The sequence below is a fragment of the Bombina bombina genome, chromosome 4, assembly GCF_027579735.1.
Source record: "Bombina bombina isolate aBomBom1 chromosome 4, aBomBom1.pri, whole genome shotgun sequence".
NCBI classification, from domain to species: Eukaryota; Metazoa; Chordata; class Amphibia; order Anura; family Bombinatoridae; genus Bombina; species Bombina bombina.
In genome coordinates, this window is record NC_069502.1 from 593929432 (window position 1) to 593940529 (window position 11098).

Below are 11098 nucleotides of genomic sequence, written 5' to 3' on the forward strand. Positions count from 1 at the left end.
TCATATTTGGGATAATGCATTTTAATTTAACATATTTTACTTTAAAATTTGACTTTTTCCCTGTGGGCTGTTAGGCTCGCGGGGGCTGAAAATGCTTCATTTTATTGCGTCATTTTTGGCGCGGACTTTTTTGGCGCAAAAATTCTATTTCCGTTTCCGGCGTCATACGTGTCGCCGGAAGTTGCGTCATTCTTTGACGTTATTTTGCGCCAAAAATGTCGGCGTTCCGGATGTGGCGTCATTTTTGGCGCCAAAAGCATTTAGGCGCCAGATAATGTGGGCGTCTTTTTTGGCGCTAAAAAATTTGGGCGTCATTTTTGTCTCCACATTATTTAAGTCTCATTATTTATTGCTTCTGGTTGCTAGAAGCTTGTTCACTGGCATTTTTTTCCCATTCCTGAAACTGTCATTTAAGGAATTTGATCAATTTTGCTTTATATGTTGTTTTTTTCTTTTACATATTGCAAGATGTTCCACGTTGCAACTGAGTCAGAAGTTACTACAGGAAAATCACTGCACAGTGCTGGAGCTACCAAGCTAAGTCTGCTATAAACTTTTGGTATCTGTTTCTCCAGCTGTTATTTGTATTGCATGTCATGTCAAACTTATTAATGCAGATAAAATTTCCTTTAGTACTGTTACATTACCTGTTGCTGTTCCGTCAACATCTAATTTTCAGAGTGTTCCTGATAACATAAGAGATTTTATTTATTTTAAATCCATTAAGAAGGCTATGTCTGTTATTTCTCCTTCTAGTATACATAAAAGTCTTTTAAAACTTCTCTTTTTTTCAGATGAATTTTTAAATGAACATCATCATTTTGATGCTGATAAATCTTTGTATTTGTCCAAGATGGAATTTATTCGTTCTTTACTTAAAGAAGTGTTATTTGCATTAGAAATAGAGGATTCTGGTCCTCTTGATACTAAATGTAAACGTTTAAATAAGGTAGTTATTCCAGAGGTGTTTTATCTCCCTGATGCTATTTCTGAAGTAATTTCCAGGGAATGGAATAAATTGGGTAATTTATTTACTCCTTCTAGACGTTTAAGCAAATTATATCCTGTGCCATCTGACAGATTAGAGTTTTTTGGGACAAAAATCCCTAAGGTTATGGGGCTGTCTCTACTCCTGCTAATGTACTACTATTCCTATGGCAGATAGTACTTCATTTAAGGATCCTTTAGATAGGAAAATTGAATCCTTTCTAAGAAAAGCTTACTTATGTTCAGGTAATCTTCTTAGACCTGCTATATTTTTAGCGGATGTTGCTGCAGCTTCAACTTTTTGGTTAGAAGCTTTAGCGCAACAAGTAACAGATCATAATTTTATAGCATTATTATTATTCTATAACATGCTAATAATTTTATTGGTGATACCATCTTTTGATATCATTAGAGTTGATGTCAGGTATATGTCTCTAGCTATTTTAGCTAGAAAAGCTTTATGGATTAAACTTGGAATACTGACATGTCTTCTAAGTCAACTTTGCTTTCCCTTTCTTTCAGGGTAAATAATCATTTCGTTCCTTTCCTCACAACAAGGAACAAAAGCCTGATCCTTCATCCTCAGGAGCGGTATCAGTTTGGAAACTATTTCCAGTTTGGAATATATCCGAGCTTTATAGAAACCTATAGCCAGCTCCTAAGTACCTATGAAGGTGCGGCCCTTATTCCAGCTCAGCTGGTATGGGGCAGATTACGTTTTCTTCAAAGAAATTTGGATCAATTCCGTTCTTAATCTCTGGTTTCAGAAACATTGTTTCAGAAAGGTACAGAATTGGCTTCAAGTTAAGGCCTCCTGCTAAGAGATTCTTTTCTTTCCCGTGTCCCAGTTAACACAGCAAGGCTCAGCATTTCTGAAATGTGTTTCAGATCTAGAGTTGGCTGGAGTATTTATGCCAGTTCCAGTTCTGGAACAGGGGCTGGGGTTTTATTTTATCTCTTCATTGTACCAAAGAAGGTCAATTCCTTCAGACCAGTTCTGGATCTATCATTATTGAATCGTTATGTTAGGATACCAACATTCAAGATGGTTACTGTAGGACTATCCTGCCTTTTGTTTAGCAAGGGCATTATATGTCTACAATAGATTTACAGGATGTGTATCTGCATATTCCGATTCATCCAGATTACTTTTAGTGTCTGAGATTCTCTTTTTAGACAAGCATTACCAGTTTTGTGGCTCTACCGTTTGGCCTAGCCTCAGTTCCAAGAATTTTTTTCAAAGGTTCTCGGTGCCCTTCTTTCTGTATTCAGAGAATAGGGTTTTGGTATTTCCTTATTTGGACGATATCTTGGTACTTGCTCAGTCTTCTCATTTTCGTAGAATCTCATACGAATCGACTTGTGTTGTTTCTTCAAGTTCATGGTTGGAGGATCAATTTACCAATCAGTTCATTGATTCCTCAGACAAGGGTAACCTTTTTAGGTTTCTAGATAAATTCAGTGTCTATGACTCTGTCCTTGTCAGTCAAGAGAAGTTTAACATTGATATCAGCTTGTCAAAACCTTCAGTCACAATCATTCCCTTTGGTAGCCTTATGCATGGAAATGTTGGGTCTTAGGACTGCCGCATCAGATGCGATCTCCTTTGCTCGTTTTTACATGCGACCTCTTCAGCTCTGTATGCTGAACCAATGGTGCAGGGATTACTCAAAGATATCTCAATTAATATCTTTAAACCGATTTTATGACACTCTCTGACATGGTGGACAGATCACCATCGTTTAGTTCAGGGGGCTTCTTTGTTCTTCCGACCTGGACTATAATCTCAACAGATGCTAGTTTTACAGGTTGGGGAGCTGTATGGGGGTATCTGACGGCACAAGGGGTTTGGGAATCTCAGGAGGTGAGATTTCCGATCAATATTTTGGAACTCCGTGCAATTTTCAGAGCTCTTCAGTCTTGGCCTCTTCCGAAGAGAGAGTTGTTCATTTGTTTTCAGATAAGACAATGTCACATCTGTGGCATACATCAATCATCAAGGAGGGACTCACAGTCCTCTGGCTATGAAAGAAGTATCTCGAATTTTGGTTTGGGCGGAATCCAGCTCCTGTCTAATCTCTGCGGTTTATATCCCAGGTATGGACAATTGGAAAGCGGATTATCTCAGTCGCCAAACGTTGCATCCGGGCGAATGGTCTCTTCACCCAGAGGTATTTCTTCAGATTGTTCAAATGTGGGAACTTCCAGAAATAGATCTGATGGCTTCTCATCTAAACAAGAAACTTCCCAGGTATCTGTCCAGATCCCGGGATCCTCAGGCGGAGGCAGTGGATGCATTTTCACTTCCTTGGAAGTATCATCCTGCCTATATCTTTCCGCCTCTAGTTCTTCTTCCAAGAGTAATCTCCAAGATTCTGAAGGAATGCTCGTTTGTTCTGCTGGTAGCTCCGGCATGGCCTCACAGGTTTTGGTATGAGGATCTTGTCCGGATGGCCTCTTGCCAACCGTGAACTCTTCCGTTAAGACCAGACCTTTTGTCTCAAGGTCCTTTTTTTCCATCAGGATCTGAAATCCTTAAATTTAAAGGTATGGAGATTGAACGCTTGATTCTTGGTCAAAGAGGTTTCTCTGACTCTGTGATTAATACTATGTTACAGGCTTGTAAATCTGTATCCAGAGAGATATATTATAGAGTCTGGAAGACTTATATTTCTTGGTGTCTTTCTCATCATTTTTCTTGGCATTCTTTTAGAATACCGAGAATATTACAATTTCTTCAGGATGGTTTAGATAAGGGTTTGTCCGCAAGTTCCTTGAAAGGTCAAATCTCTGCTCTTTCTGTTCTTTTTCAACAGAAAGATTGCTATTCTTCCTGATATTCATTGTTTTGTACAAGCTTGGGTTCGTATAAAGCCTGTCATTAAGTCAATTTCTCCTCCTTGGAGTTTGAATTTGGTTCTGGGGGCTCTTCAAGCTCCTCCATTTGAACCTATGCATTCATTGGATATTAAATTACTTTCTTGGAAAGTTTTGTTCCTTTTGGCCATCTCTTCTGCCAGAAGAGTTTCTGAATTATCTGCTCTTTCTTGTGAGTCTCCTTTTCTGATTTTTCATCAGGATAAGGCGGTGTTGCGAACTTCTTTTGAATTTTTACCTAAGTTGTGAATTCCAACAACATTAGTAGAGACATTGTGGTTCCTTCATTATGTCCTAATCCTAAGAATTCTAAGGAGAAATCGTTGCATTCTTTGGATGTTATTAGAGCTTTGAAATATTATGTTGAAGCTATTAAGTCTTTCCGAAAGACTTCTGGTTTATTTGTTATCTTTTCCGGTTTTAGAAAGGCCAGAAAACTTCTGCCATTTCTTTGGCATCTTGGTTGAAATCTTTATTTCATCTTGCCTATTTTGAGTCGGGTAAGACTCCGCCTCATAGGATTACAGCTCATTCTACTAGGTCAGTTTCTACTTCCTGGGCGTTTAGGAATAAAGCTTCGGTTGATCAGATTTGCAAAGTGGCAACTTGGTTCTCTTTGCATACCTTTACCAAATTCTACCATTTTGTTGTATTTTCTTCTTCTGAAGCAGTTTTTGGTAGAAAAGTACTTCAGGCAGCGGTTTCAGTTTGAATCTTCTGCTTATGTTTTTCATTAAACTTTATTTTGGGTGTGGATTATTTTCAGCAGGAATTGGCTGTCTTTATTTTATCCCTCCCTCTCTAGTGACTCTTGTGTGGAAAGATCCACATCTTGGGTAGTCATTATCCCATACGTCACTAGCTCATGGACTCTTGCTAATTACATGAAAGAAAACATAATTTATGTAAGAACTTACCTGATAAATTCATTTCTTTCATATTAGCAAGAGTCCATGAGGCCCGCCCTTTTTTGTGGTGGTTATGATTTTTTGTATAAAGCACAATTATTCCAATTCCTTATTTTATATGCTTTCGCACTTTTTTCTTATCACCCCACTTCTTGGCTATTCGTTAAACTGAATTGTGGGTGTGGTGAGGGGTGTATTTATAGGCATTTTAAGGTTTGGGAAACTTTGCCCCTCCTGGTAGGAATGTATATCCCATACGTCACTAGCTCATGGACTCTTGCTAATATGAAAGAAATGAATTTATCAGGTAAGTTCTTACATAAATTATGTTATATCAGTTGAACGTTCCCTTTAATAGTATTATGCTTAGTTTTGTAGTTCTCCTATTTTTATTCAACATAACCACCTGAGAAAGTTTCACAGATGTAACTACATTCACATATTATTTCTGCCATAATGTTTGAATTTGAAAAACCTGTAACAGTATTTTACACAATTACACGTATGTGTTTACTAATACATTTGATTTTGAATAACATTGTTGGTTACTTTTACAAGGAGTTACACACCAAAAACATAAATGTACTGATATTATGATGAATCCTTCCTATGATTAACCATATCTTCTGATCAACTATATCCAAGATCTGAGATGACTCTAAAGTGACTAAGGGGACTCGTCTATTATAATAGTAATAGAAAAGTTACCTGGTTTGTATACTGGAGCAAGTAATTCAGAGAGTGGACAACAGCAAGAGGCTGGGAGTTTGCATAATAGTACGTAATCTGGTCAAAACAAAAGGATCAGTTCAACACCAGGCATCAAAGTAAAGGGTTAAAGCAAAGGTCAGGACACAGTTCCAAGTTTCAGAAACCAAAGGATCAGTCCTTAAAAAACAGATCTTAGTTAAGGAATTAAACAAGCAGTGTAGTCCAAGAACTTTGCCAGAATCAGGTTCATGAAGACAGGGCAGGAACAGGAGCATTTCATACCAATAACCAATATCACATATTGTGCCCCAAACTCCCACAGTAGGAGCACGCCTCTCCACCACATCCTCCCCAGCAGTGCAGTCCCGACCATGCTGAACAAACCAACCGGCGGTAAGTACAGTGTGGCATCGACTGTGCTGGGAGGCCTGACATAGCCCCCTCCCAAAGTACATCCTCAGGGCATGGACAGGACCAGAATGTGAAAGATGCTGAAGATTACATTTTCTTACCAACCTTGAAACATGAACATTAGCCACCGGCTCCCAAGAATTCTCTTCTATGCCATTACCTTTCCACTTTATTAGTTACTGCAAATATTCTGATACATATGAGAATCCAGGATCTTTTCAACCTCAAACTCATCAACACCATTCACAGAAATAGGAGGAGGAAGGACATGTTGAAGAAAGGGATTATCACAACATCTCAACCTGAAACACTGTGGCAGTGAGCTCAGGTCTCACTGCCACAGGGTTAACAATGGCCAAGATCCAAAAGGGACCACCAAAACGAGGACATAACTTCTTAGAAGGACACAATATCTTCAAATTCAAAGTAGACAACCATACCAGAACAGAAGAACAAGATCTATCCCCCAAAAAAATCTGTTGATGTTGAGCCTGAAGTAGATTATCATGAAGCAACTGAAAAATCCTAGTAAAAAAGGACAGGCACTAATTCAAATATGAAACAGAAGAGGAGGATGGAAGATCCAGCAGAACTACAGGGTGAAAGCAATAATTAGCAAAGAATGGAGACATCTTAATGGATTGATGTATCTGATTATTGAATCTGAATGGTTTATGTAAACATTGACCTATATTGTGAAAAAAACACTTATATATTTTTATTTTTTTATTTTACATATTTTATTGTTCTTTAAAATATTAATTTATTTTTAGAATGCTGCTGGTATTCAAAATTCATCAAGAGTATAATAACATTTAGAAATACACCATGGCTTTATAAAATAAAAAAGAACCAAATATTTAATTATTTTTTATTTAAAATAGGCCATAAAGCACTGCAAGTTGACTACTGAAGACTGAAATAAGGTCTTATGGATCACTTGATCAAATTTGAAATTTTTGGTTCATGAAACATAGTTTTTGTATGATGTTGAGTAGTTGAAAAGATGTTTTCTTATTGCGTGACATCAACTGCCAAACATGGAGGAGGAAGCATGATGGTCTGGGGCACTTGCTGGATACAGAGTTAGTACCACCCTGAACAAAAAAGACGTCCACTGCATTTTGGAGCACCATGCAATACACCTATACACCTAGTTGATAAGGGGTTCATTCTGCAGCAAGATAATGACCTAAAACATACCTGCAATCTAGGTAGCAATTACCTTAGAAGAAAAGAACAAAATGGTAATATTTATAAAATGTAATGGCCTGGACAGTATCCAAATCTAAATCTAAATGAACTGGTTTGGGATGAACTGGAAAAAAGGGTGAAAGCAAAGCAGGCTACAAGTGCAATACATTTGTGAGAACTTCTGCAACAGTGTCGGGAAAAAAATATTAAGAACAATATTTGATTTCTATTGAAGAAAGAATGCTTCATGTGTGTTTGGCTGTTATATCTGCAAAAGCTATTTTGATGAGTTAAAAAATGTAGATTCAATTTTGTTAAACATTACAATATAATAATTTTCTTTTCTATCCCCAATTATTTAATTGTTTTATGATTTAATTTCAAAGTACACTGAGACATTAAAGGGACAGTCAACACCAGATTTTTTGTTGTTATAAAGATAGATAATCCCTTAATTACCCATGCCCCAGTTTTGCTTAACCAACAGTTATAATAATACACGTTTTACCTCTGTATTTGCCTTGTATCTAAGCCTCTGCAGACTGCCCCCTTATTTCAGTTCTTTTGACAGACTTGCATTTTAGCCAATCAGTGTTCACTCCTCAGTAAATTTACGTGCATGAGCTCAATGTTATCTACTGTATATGAAACACATGAACTAACGCCCTCTAGTGGTGAAAAACGGTCAAAATGCATTTAGATTAGAGGCAGCCTTCAAGGACATACAACTAGATTACGAATTATGCGCACTATAGGGAAATTAAAAAACGTAACAAAAGTTGCGTTATTTAACCCTCTATAGCGCAACCATTACAAGTTTTCAAAACCTGGCTTGTGCGTGCGATATGGTGCTTTTAAACTCCATACAGCACAAAAAACAAGCACTGTTTTGACGTACTCGTGCACGCTTCCCCCATAGACATCAATGGGGAGAGCGGGTCAGAAAAAAGTCCAACACCTGCGATTGTGGAAAGAAAAGCTCCATAACGCAGCCCCATTGATGTCTATGGGGAAAAAAAACTAATGTTTAAACCTAACTCCCTGACATAAACCCAGAGTCTAAACACCCCTAATCTGCCCCCCACCGACATCGCTGCCACCTACATCATGTTATTAACCTCTAATCTGCCGCCCGATATTGTCGCCACCTAAATAAAGCTATTGACCCCTAATCTGCCGCTCCCGATATTGCCACCACTACACTAAAGTTATTAACCCCTATTCCTCTGCACCCCAACATCGCCAACACTATAATAAATCTATTAACCCCTATTCCGCCACTCCCCGACATCGCCGCAACTAAAACCTCCCACATCACTACCACTAAATAAATCTATTAACCCCTAAACCACCAGCCCCCCACATCGCAAAAATCTAAATTAAACTATTAACCCCTACCCCTAAACCTAACCATAAACCTAAACCTAACCCTAATCCTAACACCCCCATAACTTTAACATAATTACAATAGAGCTAAATTAAAGTTACAATTATTAACTAAATAATACCTAGTTAAAACTAAATACAAACTTACCTGTGAAATTAAACCTAAGCTAGCTACAATATAACTAATAGTTATATTGTAGCTAGCTTAGGTTTTATTTTTATTTCACAGGTAAGTTTGTATTTATTTTAACTTGGTAGACTAATCTATAAAAAATAAAAACCCACCCCAAAACAAAAAAAATACATTACACAAAATAACAAATGATCAAAAATAATAACAATTATTCCTATTCTAATACAAACAAACAAAAAAAAAACCAACCTAATCTATAATAAACTACCAATGGCCCTTAAAAGGGCCTTTTGTAGGGCATTGCCCTAAGTTAAACAGCTATTTTACTGGATTTTTTTTACAAACACCCACTAACATTACAAACCCCGACCCCTCCAAACCCACAAAATAAAAAAAACTATCTAAAAACCAAACCTACCCATTGCCCTGAAAAGGGCATTTGGATGGGCATTGCCCTTAAAAGGGCATTCAGCTCTCTTATAAGCCCAAACCCTGATCTAAAATAAAAATTCACCCAAAAAACCCTGTTAAAAAGCACTAACCCCTGACGATCCACTTACAGTTTTTAAAGTCCTGCTTGAACGATCTTCATCCAGACAGTGAGAAGTCTTCATCCAGGCAACCTCTTCAATCTTCATCCCGGCGGCAAAGTCTTCATCCAAGCGCCAATAGAATGAGAGCTGCTTAAATCCTATTGGCTGATTTGAACAGCCAATAGGATTTTATCAGCTCTAATTCCTATTGGCTGATTCAAAATTTTCAGCCAAGGAATGCAAGGGACGCCATCTTGAATCGCGTACCTTGCATTGAAGATTCAGTGTACGGCAGCGACCGTATGAAGAGGATGCTCTGCGCCAGATGTCTTCAGGATGGACTCGCTCCGCGCCAACGTGATCAAGATTGAAGATGCTGTCTGGATGAAGATTGAATAGGCCGCCTGGATGAAGACTTCTCGCCGCTTGGATGAGGACTTCGCCGCCGAGATGAAAATTGAAGAGGCCACCTGGATGAAGACTTCTCCAGCTTGGATGAGGACTTCCTCGCCGAGATGAAGATTGAAGAGGCTGTCTGGATGAAGATTTCTCGCTGCCTGGATGAAGATCGTTCAAGCGGGACTTCAAAAACTGTAAGTCGATCTTCGGGAATAGTGATTTTTTAAGGTTTTTTTAATTTAGTTTAGGGTTTGGTCTTGTAAAAGAGCTAAATGCCCTTTTAAGGGCAATGCCCATTCAAATGCCCTTTTCATGGCAATGGGTATCTTAGGTTTTTTTAGAGTTAGGTTTTTTTATTTTGGGGGGTTGGTTGGGTGGTGGGTTTTACTGTTGGGGGCCCTTTTAAAGGCTATTGGTAGTTTATTGTAGGCTAGGTTTTTTTTATTTTGGGTGGGCTTTTTTTATTTTTGATAGGGCTATTAGATTAGGTAGGTGTAATTCTTTTATATTTTCGATAATTTCATTTGTTATTTTTCGTAATTTAGTATTTGTTATTTTTTGTTATTTAGTCTTTTTTATTTTTGTATTTAGATACTTTGTACTTTTTAGAGTAGTGTTAGGATTTTTTTAATGTTTATTTTAGTTTTATTTAATTGGTAGTTAGTTTAATTTTATTTTAATAATTATATTAGTTTAATTGTTAGTTTAAATATAGTTTTTTTAATTTGACAGGTAAATTTTAATTTAAGATAGGGAAATTGTAATTTTAATCTAAAGTTAGGGGGCCGTTTAGGGGTTTAGGGGTTACTAGTTTCATTTAGTTTATTGCAATGTGGGGGACTTTCGGTTTAGGGTTTAATAGTTTACTTTAGTATATTTTGTTGTGGGGGGCTTGCGGTTTAGGGGTTAATATGTTTATTATAGTGGCGGGATGTAGGGCTTAATAACTTTAGTATAGTGGGGGCGATGTGGGCAGACGGCAGATCAGGGGTTAATTATATTTAAATAGTCTTTGCGATGTGGGAGGGCAACAGTTTAGGGGTTCATACGTTTATTATAGTGGTGACGATGTCGGGGAGCATCGGAATAGGGGTTAATATTTTTTTTTAAGTGGTGGCGATAACAGGAGCGGCAGATAAGGGGTTAATAAATTTAATATAGTGTTTGCGATGCGGGAGGGCCTCAGTTTAGGGGTTAATAGGTAGTTTATGGGTGTTTAGTGTACTTTGTAGCATTTTAGTTATGAGTTTTATGTTACAGATTTGTAGCGTAAAACTCATACCTACTGGTTTTAGATGGCGTTACGGATTTTGTCTTTTTAGGCTGTAACGCAGGTTTTTTAGCCTCACCGCAAAACCCATATTGGCAGCGCTATGGGAATCCCATAAAAAAACGTAATTTTTAGGGGTGCGGTACTGACATTGCGTTACAGGCTAAAAGACTTGCGGTACAGCTATACCGACAAGACTTGTAATGACTGCGGTGCGGTTTTAACGCTGAAAATGTCATATTTTCAGCGTTAAAAGACGAACGCACAACTCGTAATCTAGCTGTAAGAA